Source organism: Odocoileus virginianus, unplaced genomic scaffold (assembly GCF_023699985.2).
Source record: "Odocoileus virginianus isolate 20LAN1187 ecotype Illinois unplaced genomic scaffold, Ovbor_1.2 Unplaced_Contig_2, whole genome shotgun sequence".
In the NCBI taxonomy this organism is placed as follows: domain Eukaryota; kingdom Metazoa; phylum Chordata; class Mammalia; order Artiodactyla; family Cervidae; genus Odocoileus; species Odocoileus virginianus.
In genome coordinates, this window is record NW_027224319.1 from 1,864,241 (window position 1) to 1,882,104 (window position 17,864).

The following is a 17,864-nucleotide window of genomic DNA, read 5'->3' on the forward strand; positions in this document are numbered from 1 at the left end:
CCTTCAGGACCAAAGTGGACCAAGTAGCCAGCATGTGATTTAGAGTTGTCAATATTGACCCTTTCAATTTGGCCCTTGACTCGGCTCGAGGGTTTCCAACATTGGGCAGGTCGTCTGACTTCTCCACTCTAAATATAGTTAGGCTGGCATGCTGTGAAGCGATCTATTTAAAGGAAGCTGGGCCAGACTCGCACACATCTGGCTGGAATGACCAGATTGCTCCCTCCATCCCCTGTCAAGTAAAGCACATTGGTCTGCTATATGCACTGCTGCGGGGAGTGAACATTGCTATGGCCTTCCCGGAGGGTAATTTGGAGCCAGATGGTGATATTTTTAAAAATGTTCAGACTATTATTCCATACCCTGCAAAGTTTTCCTGAGAAAATAACCATGGATATCACCAAGATATGCATAAAGCAGTTCATTGCAGGACCGTACATAGTAGTAAAAGACTGAAATTAATCCAAATGTCCAACCACAGGGGATTGGTTAATTTAATTATGGTTCCCAGGTGGCACTAGTGGTTAAAAAAAAAAAAAAAGCCCAGCTGCCAAAGCAGGAGACATAAGAGACCTGGGTTCAATCCCTGGATCGGGAAGATCCCCTGGAGAAGGGAATGGCAACCCACTCCAGTATTCTTGCCCGGAGGATCCCATGGACAGAGGAGCCTGGCGGGGTACAGTCCATGGGGTCACAGAGGGTCAGACATGACTGAAGAGACTTACCATGCACACCCTCATATCGATAGAGTAAACTATTACACAGATAAGATCGTACTACAGCATATAGAATTATGTGAAAACTGATTATAATATGAATGTTAAAATGAGGTTTGACAGAAAACAACAAAATTCTGTAAAGCAATTGTCCTTCAATTAAAAATAAATAAATTAAAAAAATAGTAGAACCTTAAAAGATACCAAGTTATAAACTCATTTTGTGAAGAAATACACCAGTTTATGTATTAAAAAGCTTACAGTGGTTGTAAGGGATAGGCAGGAAGGAGAGAAAAACTTGTGGGTGCTGTTGGTTTTCACATACCTGTATATCTTTCTAACATTTTATTAATAAATTTGTATTACTTTGTTAACTAGGAAAAATGCCCAGTAGTTTTTACAAAGAGATGTCTGCGGGTTTCCTTTTTAAAAAGCACTTTTACTTGTTAAAACTCGCCAATGAAATGAGGTTAAACTGGTCTTTCTCTCTCTGTCTCGCTCTCAGGCTATGGCATGTGGGGACAAATGGGGAGCGGACGGTTGGGAGAGCAGCATCAGCTACAGAGCTGTACCTGCAAGAAGGTCGCACCAGCAGGCTCCGCCCATTTGCTGTGTGACCCTGGGCGACTCACTCAGCATCTCTGGGCCTCGGCTGCTACATCCACAAAATGAAGTGCTTGGTCACGTCATCTCCGGAGTTCTTTCCAACCTGTGAATTCTACCGTGGATGAGTCTGTGCGCTCCACTGAACGTTCATAGATTATTTTCATCTCTCCAGACCGTAAGACTGTGGAAAACTCAGCCTGGCCTGGGTCTCAGCACGCACCTTCTGCTCAGTCTCTTTATCCAGCTACTTTGAAATCGGCAGATTCATGGGGAAGCACATTGACTTCAGGCTCTCACACTCTGGGATTTCCAGCACTCAACTCCTGGCTTCCTGGATAGCTCTTTGAAGCCTTCTAACAGATTTTATGGAGAAGGCAGTGGCACCCCACTCCAGTACTCTTGCCTGGAGAATCCCATGGATGGAAGAGCCTGGTGGGCTGCAGTCCATGGGGTCACTAAGAGTCGGACACAACTGAGCGACTTCACTTTCCCTTTTCACTTTCATGCATTGGAGAAGGAAATGGCAACCCACTCCAGTGTTCTTGCCTGGAGAATCCCAGGGACGGGGGAGCCTGGTGGGCTGCAGTCTATGGGGTCACACAGAGTCGGACATGACTGAAGTGACTTAGCAGCAGCAGCATCAGCAACATATTTTAATTTTCTTTTCAACCATTTTATCTAGGTCTTCTAGCTGTTTATTGAGAGGGTTGATTTCTCTCTACAAGTTAGTCACAGGCAGAAGCAGAAGTCCCTCCCATATGTTAGTAAGTAAAACAAGTAGTTATAGAATTGTATGTAAAGTGAGTTCTATTTATATGCAAAGTATATATGTATATATATGTGTGTGTGTGTGCATGAAGAAGAAAGAAAAAGAGCAAAAGCTATACATACTGCCTAATTACTGAGGTTTTCATTTTTTAACATAAATATTTCCAGTTTTATACAGTGGACACTGAGTGTGTCCAAATTGGGATTGACTTTTGAGGCCATTTATACCCATTTTGAAAATGAGGACTTGGAGGCCAAGACGAATTAAATTCATTTCAACTCAACAATTATTGGAGGCTTGTTGTGGGCAGAGAACCATGCAGTGGGCCTCAAGGCATCCAAAGAAATGTAATAACTAGCTACCTAATCCTCTGTTCCAAGTATCTCCAATGTGTGCTAGACTTTGGAAGATGAAGATGAAGATGACAAGAATCTGCCCTCAAGAAATTCTGGCTGTGGAGACAGTTATTCAGATAAACCATCCCACATATGATGTGATAAATGCTAAATAATGACATGGCAGAGATTGTGGTGTTCTTCTTAATAGCTATTCTTTCAACATCCAACTAAAAGATTGTATTTTCCAGCCTCCTTTACAGTGAGTTGTGGTCATGTAACAAAATTTTGGTCCATGAGATGTAAGAAGAAACGTTGTGGGGGTTTCTGGGAAGTCTTTTTAAAGGGAACAGCAAATCTTCCCTTTTTATCTGCTGCTCGGAATATGATGCAATGGCTGGAGCTTTAGTAATCCTTTTGACCTGTGAAGGGACCCCCATACTAGGATGATGGAACAGATAAAAATAGCCTTAGTCACCAACACCATGGAGCTGCTCTATCAGTCATGTATTTCTAGGTTTATACTTACTTCACACAGGAGAGAAATAATCATCTTATTTCTTATGCCACTATTATTTAGGATATTTTTCTTACATGATAATTAAGAAAGTCTCAATTTATACAAATCCTAAAAATAAAATGTTACAGGAGCAAAGGAGTGGGTGAGGAAAGAGAGAGTATTTCCACTTTTGAGCATCAAAGAAGTCAGAATAGGCATGGAGGTTGTGAAGGGAGTTTGCCAATGAGATGGGCAGGGATTAAGGAGGAAGAGCACGGGCATAGGGCAGGGAATGGGCAGAGGGGTGTTGGAATCATGCAGCCTGGATTCAAACCCCATCACAATCACTTCATTGCTCTATGCCTAGTTTCCCCATCTGTAAAATGGGGGGTAATCGTAGTGTCAGCTGCATCAGGTTGTAGTGAGGATTACATGAGTTAATATAATGTGCCTGGTGCCTGGTGAGTGCTCAGTAAAGGCTGGCTGTTAATGTGCTTATCTGCAAATTGGGATAATCATAGTCTGATCGCTAAGGGCAGCCAGTGTAGATAACACAGCACAGAGCACCACCCATACTGAGTACCCAGCTACGGAGCCCCCTTTCTCTCCCTGCTGTCAGGGAACTTACAATCAACATTTAACAAATCTTCACCAAGCCCCTGCTCTGAGCCAGGTACTGGGCCAGGAGGTTGCTGATTCCAGGAAGGATCAGACCATATCCCTGGCCTCCAGTTGCTCACAGTCTCAAGGAGAGGAAAGGAAAAATAAAAAGATGAGCATAATACAGTATGGGAAGTGGAACAGTGGTCCAAGTTCAGGCCACAAACTCAGGTGAGCAAGAAAGGTAACTTTATTTTGGTTAAATAAGCTCAGTCTCGGCTATGATCTCTCATATGGGGTGGGAAGCCCTAATCTCAGGCAAGTTGAGATTTTCCCATTTCTCTGGGGGTGGTGTTTCCATTCTGTGGATCTTATGGGCAGCGTCTGAGGTGTGTCATCACACCTCAGGAACGGGTAGCCTTTCCCTTCTCCAGGGGATCTTCCCAACCCAGGGACTGAACCCAGGTCTCCCATGTTGCAGGCAGATTCTTTACCAGCTGAGCCACAAGGGAAGCCCAAGAATACTGGAGTGGGTAAGCCTATCCTTTCTCCAGCGGATCTTCCTGACCCAGGAATCAACTGGGGTCTCCTGCTTTGCAGGCAGATTCTTTACCAACTGAGCTATCAGGGAAGCCCTAAGCTGAAAACAACCCAAATGTTTATCAACAAGAGCTTGAAAAAACACATTTTAGTTAAGTTACACAACCCAAGAATTAATCACAACCCTGGTTGTGAGAGTTGGATCATAAAGAAAGTTGAGCCCCAAAGAACTGATACTTTTGAGCTGTGGTGCTGGAGAAGACTCTTGAGAGTCCCTTGGACTGCAAGGAGATCCAACCAGTCAATCCTAAAGGAAAAATCCTGAATATTCATTGCAAGGACTGATGCTGAAGCTGAAGCTCCAATACTTTGGCCACCTGATGCGAAGACCTGACTCATTGGAAAAGACCCTGATGCTGGGAAAGATTGAAGGCAGGAGGAGAAGTGGATGACAGAGGATGAGATGGTTGGATGGCATCACCAACTCGATGGACATGAGTTGTGAGCAAGCTCCAGGAGTTGGTGATGGACAGGGAAGCCTGGTGTGCTGCAGTCCATGGGTTGCAAAGAATTGGACACGACTGAGCGACTGAACTGAACTGAAACACCCAAATGTATATCAACAGGAGCTTGCAAAAACACATTTTAGTTAAGTTCCTACTAACAGATACCACACAACCATAAAAGTATATGAAATACTCCTGTCCACAAAACATAAAAGTCAACATCATTATTCAGAATAAATGAAGCCAAATACAAAAGAGCAAAAATTATATATCCTACTTATATGAAGTCCAGGATTAATCTATAGTTTTAGAAGTGGTTATCCCTGGGGGAGAGGGGGGGCAACTGTCATTGACCACAAGGGGTACTGAGAGTGAGTTCTGGAAGACTCTGATCTTGGGGTTGGTAACACAGGTATAGGACAGGTGAAACTTAATATTTGTGCATTCTGCAATATGTAAATTATACCTCAATTTTTAAAAATCAAAATTTCCTTAAAAAAAAAAACCACAGAGGCTAACTTTTCAAAAATAATGGCACCTGGTGCCATGAAGAGGTAAGCACACAGCACTTGGTCCAGGGAGGCAGTGACCACACCAAAGGAAAGAGAGCTATGTGCCTGATGATACCGTCTGGGCTCCTAGATCCAGCTGCACCTGAAGCCTAACCTGGACTTTTCATTTTTATGAGGAGACCGCTATCTGTCAGCCAGGGAGAGAGGTCTCATCAGAATCCAATCAAGCTAGCACCTTGACCTCAGAGTTCAGCCTCCAGAACTGACAGAAGGTAAGTCTGTGTTGTTTACACCACCCGGGTTTAGGTGAGCAGACTTAGGCACGTGGCAATGTACATTTTACAGATGGGGAACACTGAGGCCCGGAGAAGTGACGTGATTCTCACAAAGCCACACAGGCTTTAAGTGGCAAAGCCCAGGATAAAAGCCAGCACAGCTGGTATTGTTACAAGTGCATATGGTAGATGGGAGGTCAGTGGGCTTCCTCTAGGAGAGGCTCCAGGAGGAGGTAAGTAGGGAGCAGGGGTCTGAAATGCGAGGTAGCTTAGTGGAGAGGGTGGGCAAGGGAGGGTCTGAGGGGCCACAGTGAGTCCCCAGGAGGCTCCTGGCGTGTGTGAAGTAAAAAAGGAAGCATAGCTGGAGTGACAGAAATGAGCAAGACTGGGTGTGTGGAAGAGGCTTAATTAGGGAATTTGTGTTGCTGAAGTTTCAGTTGGAAGGCTGGGCAGAGTGAGAGATCTCAGAGCTGGTGCCAAAGTCAAGCACATACCTAAAGGAAAGAAGGGCTTCTTTTATTTCTTGGGTGGCTTCAGTACATTCAGTTTTGTTCAGTGATCGCCACTCTTCATTTCTAGAACATTTCCATCAACCCCCAAGATAACTCCATGTTCCCCAGTTCTCCTCTTCCCCCCCATTCCTTTGCAACCATTAATCTACTTTCTGTCTCTATAGATTTCCCTATTCTGTACTTTAATATAAGTACAAATCAAAGTATAAATCAATTCCATGATGTTGTCTGATGTGACTGTCTTCTTTCTCTTAGCATAATGTTTTCGGTTTATCTCTGTTTTCGAGGTACTTCATTCCTTTTTATGGCTGTATAGTATCCCATTGCACAGATATTTCACATTTTGTGTATTTATTCTTCAGTGGATAGACACATGGGTTGTTACCTCTTTGGGGCTGTTATGTAAAATGCTGCTTTGAACGTTCTTGTACAAGTTTTCATATGAACCTATGCTTTTTTATTCTCTTAGGTATATACCTGGGAATGGAGCTGCTGGATCATTTTGTGACCCCATGGACTGTAGCCCACCAGGCTCCTCTGTCCATGGGATTTCCCAGGCAAGAATACTGGAATGGGTTGCCATTTCCTTCTCCAGGGAATCTTCTCAACCCAGGGATCAAACCATGTCTCCTGCATCAGCAGGTGGATTCTTTACCACTGAGCCACCATGAAGTCCCAAACACCACCACCACAGTGGTGATTCTATGCTTAACGTTTTGAGGAATCACCAACCTGTTTTCCAGGGCAGCTGCACCATTCTACATTTCCATCAGCAATGTCTGAGAATCCTAAAGTCTCTGCACATCCTTGCCAACTTATCTTCCCCCACCCTTTTACACATCCATCTGAATGGGTGTGAAGTTGTATCTCTTTGGTTTTGATTTGCTTTTCCCTAATGACTAATGATGTTGAGCACCTTTGCATATACTTATTGGCCATTGTATGTCTTCTCTGGAGAAAGGTCTATTCAAATCTTTTGCCCATTAAAAAAAAAAAAAATCAGCTGGGTTGTTTGCTTTTTTAGTATTGACCTTAAGAATTTTTTAATATGTTCTAGACACTAGAGCATATGAGACATTTGGTTTGTAATTATTTTCTCCCGTTCGCTGGGAGTCGCCTTTTTCTAATTCACACCGGAGTACCTTTGGGTCCGGTGGGGACAGTAACCCCACTGTCAAAGCCCAGGTCACTTTCCTGCCACAAAAACAGAAACAGTCTTGCCCAGGTCTCACCAAGAGGACATGGAAGCACCTCAGCACCTTTACAGCAGGTCTGCCAGGCACCTGCCTGGCACTAGGGGCTTAACTCTGGAGATAACACGGTCCTTTCCCTCGCTTTCACATCTCCTTGAACGATACCTGCAACCCATCAATCAGGCTCTCAAGCCGAACACCGGGGGCCCTTGACTCCGCCCCTTCGCGCCGCCAGCCAATCGGCTCCCGCGGCCTCCACCTGTCCTTCCTCCTCCTCTCCACACCCCAGGTACCCGAACAGGCTCAGGCTTCTTGGCCGTGTGCAACCTCACGGCTGGCTGGCTGGCTGGCTTCTTCCCGTCCGTCCCAAGCTCCACCGGGGCAGGAGCGGAGGGACTTTTCTTAAGTGAAAATCCACCCTGGGGCTCCTCTGATTGACAAGTTCCCATGGCTATAGCCATGAAAAATGCCCAGGAAGCGACCTTTTGTCTGGGACTGGTCTCTCCACCCACTTCTTGAAGTGACTCAGCCTGATCGAGTCTTCTCCCCATTTCCCAACTCACCCTGCCTCCAGGCTATACCGAACCACACCCCCACCAGCCTCCCCCACCCCTGCCCCCGCAGTAGGCGATGCGAAGACTGGCAGTGAAGACTTTATCGAAGGAAATCTCAGGGTGGGCAGCAGCTGCGTGGACAAGGGGAAGGGTGATGGGGAGGGGAGGAACCTCCTTCTGCCTGTGCAGCGACACCCTTCACACCTGGCCCATCTGGGACTCACCCTGGCCATCCTGAGAGGCTCCTGGGAGGCCCCCGAGGTGTGTGAGAGCCCGAGTCAGCCTCGAGCATGGGCGGGCAGATTCCTCCGGCCCTCTCGGAGCCTCTTAGGTTCCTCAGACCGACAGCTAGAAAAGCCATCAGGCCACCCCCTCGCCTCCGTAAGCCTGCGTCTAGACTCCTGGGCTAACTCTGATGACAAATGGGGAGACCGAGGCCCACAGAGAGGAAGAGGCCCTTTTCAACCTTGACTGTGTCTGACCACCGGGAGAAAGTGAAGGTGTTAGTCACTCACATCCGACCCTTTGTGACCCCCTCGAATGTAGCCTGCCAGGCTCCTCTGTCCACGGGATTCTCCAGGCAAGAATACTGGAGTGGGTAGCCATTCCCTTCTCCGGGGGATCTTCCCAACTCAGGGATGGAATCTGGGTCTCCCATATTGCAGGCATCCCAGGGGAATTTGAAGGAAATAAGCTTCCCTAGATACTACTGCCAACTTGGGGCAGGGGCTCTGTCATTTGCATTTTTAATAGGTGGTTCTGCTGGGAACAGGAGGGCAGCTGATGGCTGGGCGGACACACAGAAAGGTGGGTGCTTGTGTGGGGAGCCCATCTCCTGATGGGGTCTGGCTTTTGTCCCAGAGTCCTGGGGTGTGCCTGTGGTGAGGGGTCAACAGGTCTGGGCTGTGTGTGGCCAGACCTCCTTGCTTTCTCAGCCTGGAAGCCAAGGCGGGCTCTCCGGCTGCCAAGATGCTGGTGGGACTGCTGCTCGCCTCTGCGCTCTGGACTTGGCCGTTCAGGATGTTCTGGGGAGAGAAGGTTCCCGGGGTTTCAGCTCTGAAACCTGGGAGGGGGAGGTTCGGAGGCCAGAGGGAGACGTAGGGGAAGGACAGAGCCTTTGTTCGAGGGTGAATACAACAGAAAGCGAATTACAAAGGAGCCTGTTTGTCTGAGGGCGGGGTGGGGGCAGATATGAGGGGGGGCGGTGCAGGCAGGTGTGTTAACTGTCACCTGCACACCTGCCCCAGGCTCCCTGCCTGCCCTTCCATCAAAATGTGTTCCCTGGGCGTGATGTGCAGCCATCTACACTTGGGTGCAATCGCCTGATAACGTGGATCCAAAACCCGAGCGTGTTCCCTTCTTGCTTTCCTTCTTCCTTCCCTTCCACTCCGTGGTCTACTTTCCCATTGCGCTGCTGGTCTTGAGCTTTTTGATCTGAGCTTCCTGTTCCTCAGGTCTTTATTTCCTCGCTCATCATGTCTGTTTTCCACACTCACTTGGCCAAGCCACCAACCCTGGCCGTGTCCCACTCTCAGCTGCCCCGGCCTCCACCCCCGCGCAGCTGCTGCTGAGCAGGCTGAAGAGCTCGCAAGCGTTCTGGCTGTGCTCGCGTTAAACTCATGACCTTGAATGTTAAGAGAGCCCTCCGCAATGCCTGGCAGTTGGACTCGACCTCCCCATTCATTCACTCCTTGGCTCTCTAAATGTTTCTGTGCCTCCTCCCCAGTCCCCAATCTTGGCTTCCTGTTCACTGAGCTCATCAAAGCAGTCAGAACATCCACAGACCCACCACGCACCCACCTTCTCACCAGCATCTCCACCCGATTCTCATCCTGCCTACCCACTGCCACAGGTGAGCTGACCTGACTCTTGCACATCTGTGCTGTGCGCTGGACCCCACTCCCTTCCTCTGCTCAAGGACGTCTCTCCAGCAACCCTCTCTCTTCTTTCATAGCATCATTTTTAACCTCCTGTGGATCATTCTCCTAAGCATACAAGCACACCGTTACTTCCCCATCCTTAAAACAACAAGAGCAGCAAAACAATCTTCTTGATTCCTCTTCCCCTTCCAGCTACTCCTTCATGTCTCCCTGTTGGGTTAGTTATTGCTGTGTAACAGTCCACCCCGAACTTAGTGGCTTTCAAACCATCACTTTTATTATCTCATCAGTTTTATTTTCTTGGGCTCCAAAATCACTGCAGATGGTAACTGCAGCCATGAAATTAAAAGATGCTTGCTCCTTGGAAGGAAAGCTATGACAAACCTAGACAGCATATTAAAAAGCAGAGACATTACTTTGCTGACAAAGGTCTGTATAGTCAAAGCTATGGTTTTTCCAGTAGTCATGTATGGATGTGAGAGTTGGACCATAAAGAAGGCTGAATGCCGAAGAACTGATGTTTTCAAATTGTGGTGCTGGAGAAGACTCTTGAGAGTCTCTTGGACTGCAAGGGGATCAAATCAGTCAATCCTAAAGGAAATCAGTCCTAAATATTAATTGGAAGGACTGATGCTGAAGCTGAAGCTCCAGTACTTTGGCCACCTGATGAGAAGAGCTGACTCATTGGAAAAGATCCTGATGCTGGGAAAGATTGAGGGCAGGAGGAGAAGGGGATGACAGAGGATGAGGTGGTTGGATGGCATCACCAACTCAATGGGCATGAGTTTGAGCAAACTCAGGAGATGGTGAAGGACAGGGAAGCCTGGTGTGCTGCAGTCCATGGGGTCACAAAGAGTTGGACACAACTGAGCAAATGAAGAGCAGTTGGTGGGTAGAAGGGGATTAGATGGGTGGTTATTTGGTTTCACGTTGTATCAGTTGGGGCTGTAGGCTCCACTGGGCTAGGATGTCACAAGGTCCATGGCTGATGCTGGCTGTTGGCTTGATTTCAGTTTGGCCTGTAGAGCCCAAGGCCTCCGTTCTCCCCTCCACGTGGCCTGTCCATGTGACTTGGGCATTTTAGAGTATAGTGGCCTGGTTCCAAAAGTGCAAAAGCTGCCAGGCCTCCTTAAGGCCTAGGCCTGGCACTGGCCCAGTGTGGCTTTCGCCACATTCTGCTGGCTACAGTCAATCACAGGGAGAGCCTAGTTGTAAGGGTAAGGGGTACACCAGGACTTGAACAGCAGGAGGCAAGGTCACTGGGGGCCCGCAACCAACTAACTTCCACACTCCCCTTTTCAAAGGTGCTGTCCAGCCTCAGTCTTTCCAATTCTTCTGTGAAAAGAAATGCCTCTTGCCGTATCAGCAAACTAGGATGTAATAGCCATCAGCGATTTTGGGCCTCCAAATGTGAACGAGGGCTCCCAAAAGGGAAAACAGAGCCTATGATTCAGCAAGTGCCACCTCTCCTCCCTGCCCCCTCTCCCAACCCAATGATTGCTGAGGAGGTGGGGTGGGGGATGGAGAAATCAAAAAACACGATGCTGGCCCCAGATAGCTGAGGCGCATATGAAAGGGATGACATCAATAATCCCCAGACTCTTGCATCTTCCCATACATGGAAGAGATTTCTGGTTTTCCTTAATTAACAGTAATCTTTGATGTTCAGACTGCCTGCCCTCCTTTGTTACAACTTCTATATATCCTGACTCCTTCCCCCACCTCCTCGGAGCAGTCTCCCAGGCCCCCTTGAGATGCTGTCTCCTGGGCCTGAAGTCCTAAGACCTTCCCACTGAATAAAGCACTCTCTACTTTCAGGCTGTAGACTCATTTTTTAGTTGATGCCTCCCTCCCAATTTTCTTAAACCTGTTCCAATCAAGGTGTTCACTCCTGCTACTCCACAGGCGACCCCCCGCGTCAAGACTGCCAGGAGCCTCCTTGTGTCAGATCTCGGTCCCCGTCTCCTGCGTGGCGTGGCCCCGTTGCTCCTGTCTTCCCTTGATTCCTGGACCCCATGCAGTCCTGGTTGTCCCCCTACCTCACTGGGCTCTCCCTCTCACTCTCCACTGGTTCTCTTCATTTGCAACCTCTTAATATCGGGACGACCCAGGGGCTCAGTCCTTGATCCTCGTCTCTTCTCTGTATCACTTTCTTATTAATCTCCCCTGATCTCATCACTTTAAATACCACTAACATGTCAGTGACTCCACATTTATATCTCCAACCTAGACTGCTCCTGGATTCCAGCTCACATGGAACGCCTACCTGCTACCTCCACTGGGTATCCAGTGCACGTAAAACCCGCACGTCCGAAACCAAACTCCGTGTTGACCCCCCAGCCCCACCCCACCAAAACCTTGATCTGACTTCAGCTTTCCCTGTGTAGCTTGATGGCAACTCACTTCTTGCAGTTACTCAGGCCCAAACCCCAGCATCAAACTTGATTTCTCTCTCACACCAGTATCCACACTGCCATGAACTCCTGTTGGGTCTCCCGTCAGGATATATCCAGACTCTAACCACCTCTCATCTCTTTCAGGGTCACCACTCTGGTGGGAGCTCCCATCCCCTTAGCTGGATGACTTCTCACTGTTCTATCTCTACCCTGACCTCCTAAAGCCTGCTGATTTATAGCTGGGTGGTCAGAGGGGTTCTTTTAAAATCTAAGCCAATATTTTTTTTTTTGTTTTACTAAATAGCATTAGAGATATTCACAGCATGTGAACCCTTGCAGGGCTGAATTCCATTTGAATTTTTTGTTTTTAATGAGATTCCCTAATAAATGTCTTTATTACATTTCTTTAAAAACTAAAATAAATGAAGCCTAAGCCAGATCACATCCCTGCCCTGCCCAACACCCTCCAAGCACTCCCATGTTACTCAGGGAAAATTTGCCAAAGTCCTCACCATCACCTGTGAGGCCCCGTGTGACCTGGACACCCTGTTACCTCTGACCCCCTTCTACCCCTCTTCACTCCCGGTGCTCCAGCTGCTTGGCCTCTGAGACAATCTTTCACACTCAGCGCGCACACTGCCACCCGGAGTCCTTGCCCAGGCCTTTCCCCTACCCCTAGATCTCTGCAAGGCTCCCTCCCTTGCCTCCTTCCCTCTTTGCTCAGAGGTCACCTCCTCCCAGAGGCCTTCCCTGACCTCCCCAGTTAGAACTGCGTCCCAGCTCTGCCTCTCTGGCTTTTCCAGTCCCCTTTTCCTGCCCTTTCCTCTCACCAACAGCTCTCCACCTTCTAACACACTCTGTCCTTTACTCATTTATCTTCACTGCTTATTGTCTGACTCATGCTCCTGACACGTGAGGTTCACAAGGGGAGCACCTTTGCCTCTTGTTCACGGAGGCGTTCTAATGCCTGGAGCAGAGTCAGGTCCAGAGAGGGTGCTCACATTTTATTTGTTTAAAATTTTACTGTAAGCATCTCAAGTCCTTTGAAGTATGTCAAATCCTTTTCAGTATATCAGATCCTTTGTGACACAAGGCAGGGTGTAGACACATTTATGGTTGCATTTGCTCTTCCATTCACTCAACTGTCCATCCTTCTGTTTATAATCACTTATCTGCTTAACACCATCCACTCATGTCTGTCTCTCTGTCCAGCTACTCATCTGTCCAGTCTGCCATATATCTAAACAGTCCTTCAGCAAACATTTTGAAGCAAATATTTGAAGTTTCAAATTTTGGCCCAAGCTCTGTGCGGGGCTCTGCAATCACATCCATGACAATAAGATTCTGACCCCAGGGGTGGCTGTAAATAACTGTTTCCGGATGTGCGAGAACAAAACAAAACAGGGCCTCCAGTCTTAATGTAAAGAATGACCATAGTTGACAGCTGGTGAATTGCTTGGGTGGAGTGGATTGGGGGGTGGGGCGGAGGGGAAGCTCCTCCCCTCCTCTGTCTCAGCTCCAGGCTGCCGCTGCCCCGGGCCACAGACCTAGGACTTCTGGGTTCTACTTTCTCCAGGTCCCTGAGCCCCAGGTTCCTCACTGGCAAATGAGCTAGTAGTGCTCATCTGACCCAGTTTACTAAAGCATGCGTGAGACTTCTTGCAACGTGGATTCTAACCCTGGATGCACATTCTAACCCCCCAAGGAGTTGGACGCCCAGGCCTTATTTTCGAACAATGAGATCTGAAACCTCTTGGAGTGGGGCCTGGGCATTGCTGTTTTTAAAAAGCTTCCAGGGGATTCTGATGTGCAGCCAAGCTTGTGTACCAGCGGAGCTAGCGCCTGTTTAATCAATGCCCTTTATCTATTTAATTGATCTTGAATATTGCAGCTGGAGAGAAGCAGATTTAATTAGAGGAGCCTCGACATTTGTGAAGATGCTGATGTCAGTGTCTGAATACTTTCAAGGGCTTCACAAGTTGTGTGTTGCTCGTTATTAATATTTTACTCTTAGTTGTTTCAGATTTAGGTTGCTTTAGATTTAGTCACTCAGTCATGTCTGACACTTGGTAACCCCACGGATTGTAATCCACAGGGCTGTGCTGTCCACTGAATTCTCTAGGCAAGAATACTAGAGAGGGTTGCCACACCCTTCTCCAGGGGACCTTCCCAACCCAGGGATCCAACTTAGGACTCCTGCATTGCAGGCAGGTTCTTTAACATCTGAGCCACGAAGCATCATGGGAAAAACTCACGTTCATAAAGCTAACTTTTGGAGAGAGCAGTTAAAAAAAATAAGAGCTGGAGAGAAACTATCAACGGTTGAGTCCATAGGGAAGAAAAGATAGTGTGAGAGAGAGAGAGGAAGGAAAGAAAGAGAGGAAGAAACTTTCCTGAGCTCACTGGGGCAAGAGTAAGTGGTAACGAATTTGCCTGCCCATGCAGGAGACCTGGGTTTGATCCCTGGATTGGGGAGATCCCCTGGAGAAGGGAATGGCTATCCACTCCAGTGTGCTTGCCTGGGAAAGCCTACGGACAGAGCAGGCGGGCTACAGTCAGTGGGGTCGCAAAGAGTCAGACATGGCTGAGTGACTAAACAGCAGCAGCAAGTAGAGAAATGGCAAAGGAAAATTTGTGAACGCACAAGAGAACTGGCCCGAGGTCATATTGTCCAGCAGCTGACTCAGTGATGACTGAGCAGGCTGGGCTAGGGCGCACTTCCCGCTGGGGGGCGGGGGGGGGGGGGGGAGGCGTGTCTTGGTGGGAACAGAATGCTGGACCCTGGTACCCAGTCTTACTGTGATAGAACGCCAGGTCCTCCAGGAAGCAGACCTCCAGACAAGAGGCAACGCAAAGGGCTTATTGGGGAGCGACTTGTGAGCAATAAAGCAGAGAGAGAGGCAGGACAGCCTCAGATTGCAGTGGTGGTCGGACGCCTGTACAAGGAGAGAGGGAAGCAGAGGCTTGGACTGAAGGAGCCGCAGTCTGCCAGGCTGAGGGGGCCCTGTTAGAGAAGCCCCCACTGGGAGGAGAAGGCCTAGCTCTGGTACCCCCCACCAGGTGCAGTCTTTGTCTGGGAGAAGCTGGGGCACCAGCTGGAGGCTGTCAGCCAAACACACTCTTCCCAGGAGGGAATCTTGAAGGGGCAGCTCCAGGGCCACCGTGGACACTCACAAAATAATGAAGACATTCGTTAACCCAACCAATATTGGTTGAGCTCATGTTCAACATAAAGCACGGTGCTAGGCGTTATGGCTATAACAGCGCACAAGGCAGGCATGCCCCTGCCCTCGGAATCTCTCACACCACATCTAGGAGGTGGACCTCACAAGATGTCTGAGTCACAGTTAAGAGATGCTCGGAGGATCTAAGTTTCCCAGGTGGTGCAGTTGGTAAGGAATCCACTTGCCAAGGCAGGAGATGCAAGAGACATGGGTTTGATCCCTGGGTGGGGAAGATCCCCTGGAAGAGGAAATGGCAACCCACTCCAATATTCTTGCCTGGAAAATTCCATGGACAGAGGAGTCTTGTGGGGCTACAGTCCACGGGGTCACAAAGAATTGGACAATCTATAATAGGTGGGGTGAACACATGATTTACAGGGACCTCTTTGAGATGAAAGTAATTGCCACTAATAACTATGCCTGAGCAATGGGCATAAACTGGGACCATCCTGGGCAGACTGGGATACAGGGTCTTTCTGAAATAGAGACATATGCTCTAGTCCAGGAAGTCAGGGAAGACTTTCTTGGGAAAGAGACATTAGAAGCTGGGCTCTGAAGGATGCATAGAAGTTAACTTGTTGCTCAGGTCCCATATTTGTTATCAGAGCCTGTTGATCCCTTAGATGGCTGTCACCCCAGGTGTTCATTGACCATTTGATGGCTGATTCCTCGCTGTCTCAGGGACTCCCATATCGGGGACATCAGAGAGCCCTGCCCGGGATACTTCTGATGCACCGAAAAGGAAACCCAGGTACTGACACAGAGTCTGTCTGTAGTTTTCCCTCTGCCTTGGATGATGTCATTCTGCACAGGGGAGAAGGGAAGCTGGTCACATGGATTATAGTCCTTGTTTACCTTTTTTGAGACATCACGGACCTGCTTTTACCTAATCTCTTTTACTGTTGTAAATACACATAACATAAAATTTACCACCTTGGTCATTTCTAAGTGTGCAGTTGAACAACGTTAAATGTATATCTGCAGTGTTGTACAACCATTACCACCATCCATCTCCAGAACATTCTCAGCTACCCGAACTGAAAGGCAGGATCTAAGTGCCCATTCTTCTCTCTCCCAGGCCCCAGCAACCACCCTTCTGCTTTCTGTCTCTATGGAGTTAACTACTCCAGGGACCCCATGTCAGAGAATCACATGATGCTTGTCTTACTGCGTCTGACTTATTTCATTTAGCTTAAGGTCTTCAGGGTTCATCCATGGTGTAGCATGTGTCAGAATTTCATTCCTTTTAAAGGCTGAATAATATTCTATTGTATGATGTACCCCACGTTACCTACCCATGCACCTATCAGTAGACATTTGGCTTGATTCCACCTTTTGGCTATCACCAATAATGCCGCTATGAACATGGGTGTACAAATAACTCGTCAAGTTCCTATTTTCAACTCATTTAAATATATACCCAGAGGTGGAATGTTTGGATCATATGGTAATTCTGTGTTTAAGTTTTTGAGGAATTGCCTTACTGTTTTGAACAGTGTTTTCGCCATTTTACATCTCCATCAATAGTGCAAAAGGGTTTTGGTTTCTCCATATCCTTTCCAACGGTAATTTTCACCTCTAATCTTTTAAACGGACTTGAATTTTTTTAGATTCAGAGATAATTGTTGATTTACAAGCAATGGTAAGAAATACTTATGGGGAGGTCCCATATAACCTTCATCCATTTCCCACCAGAGGCGACATCTTTCATAACTTCAGCACAATATCACAATCAGGATATTGCCATTGACACAGTCCATTGACCTTATTCAGATGTCGCCAGTTTTACATACACTCACGCATGTGTGTGTAGGATCCGTTTTTTGCAAATGTATCCAACGCATGGATCCACATGACCACCGCCACACGGTGGTCCCTGTCAAGACAGAACAGTTCCATCACATGGATCCACAAAAGAGATTTAAACACATATTTTATTTTGGAAAAACTAACGCTACACCAGAGTAGAGAGCAGAGTGTAACGAAACACCCATGAACCACTGCCCATCTCAATGGAAATTTCATTTCCTCTATAGCCTCACCCGCTTCCGTGTTACAATGGAGAAAATTTCAGCCTTCTTATCATTTCTCTGTAAACAAGTATTTCAGACCATAACTCTAAGAGACACCTCCCTTTCAAACAGAACCATAACACCATCATTATGCTCTATCCCCAGCCCACAGCCAACAATAATCCCCAGAGGCGTCACAGAGAATTTGCAGATATCATAGGTTCTCCTTCCTCAAGCAACCTCTTAGAAGGGATGCTCATGGGCCGTGAATAAGTGGGTGAAGGGAAATGGACAGGGGTAACAAGCGCTTTTTCTCCCATCACCCCACCCACAACCAAGCCATCAGAAAACTCCATCCCACCACCTGCAGAACAGAATCGGAATCCAACCCTGGGTCACCACCTCCGCTCCCACCACCCCTGTGCCAGCAACCACGCCTCTCACCTGGGCCAGCCGCCCAGCCTCATCCCTGCTCTCCTGGCCTCCATGTCTGCCCCGCTTTGCCTGCTCTCTGCGTGGAGCCAGAGGGATGCTATCAAAACCGAGGGCAGAGCTTGCCCTCCTCTGCTCCCCACCCTCCAGGGCTGCTCACTGCTTCCAGGAGCCGCTGCCCAACACCTCTGCTGTCTTGGGATTTCATGCACTTTTCTCTCTCTGCGGCCATGTAAACATGCCAGCCCCTCGCCCACCACAGGGCCTTTGCCCGTGCTCCATCCTCTGCCTGAAATGTTCTTC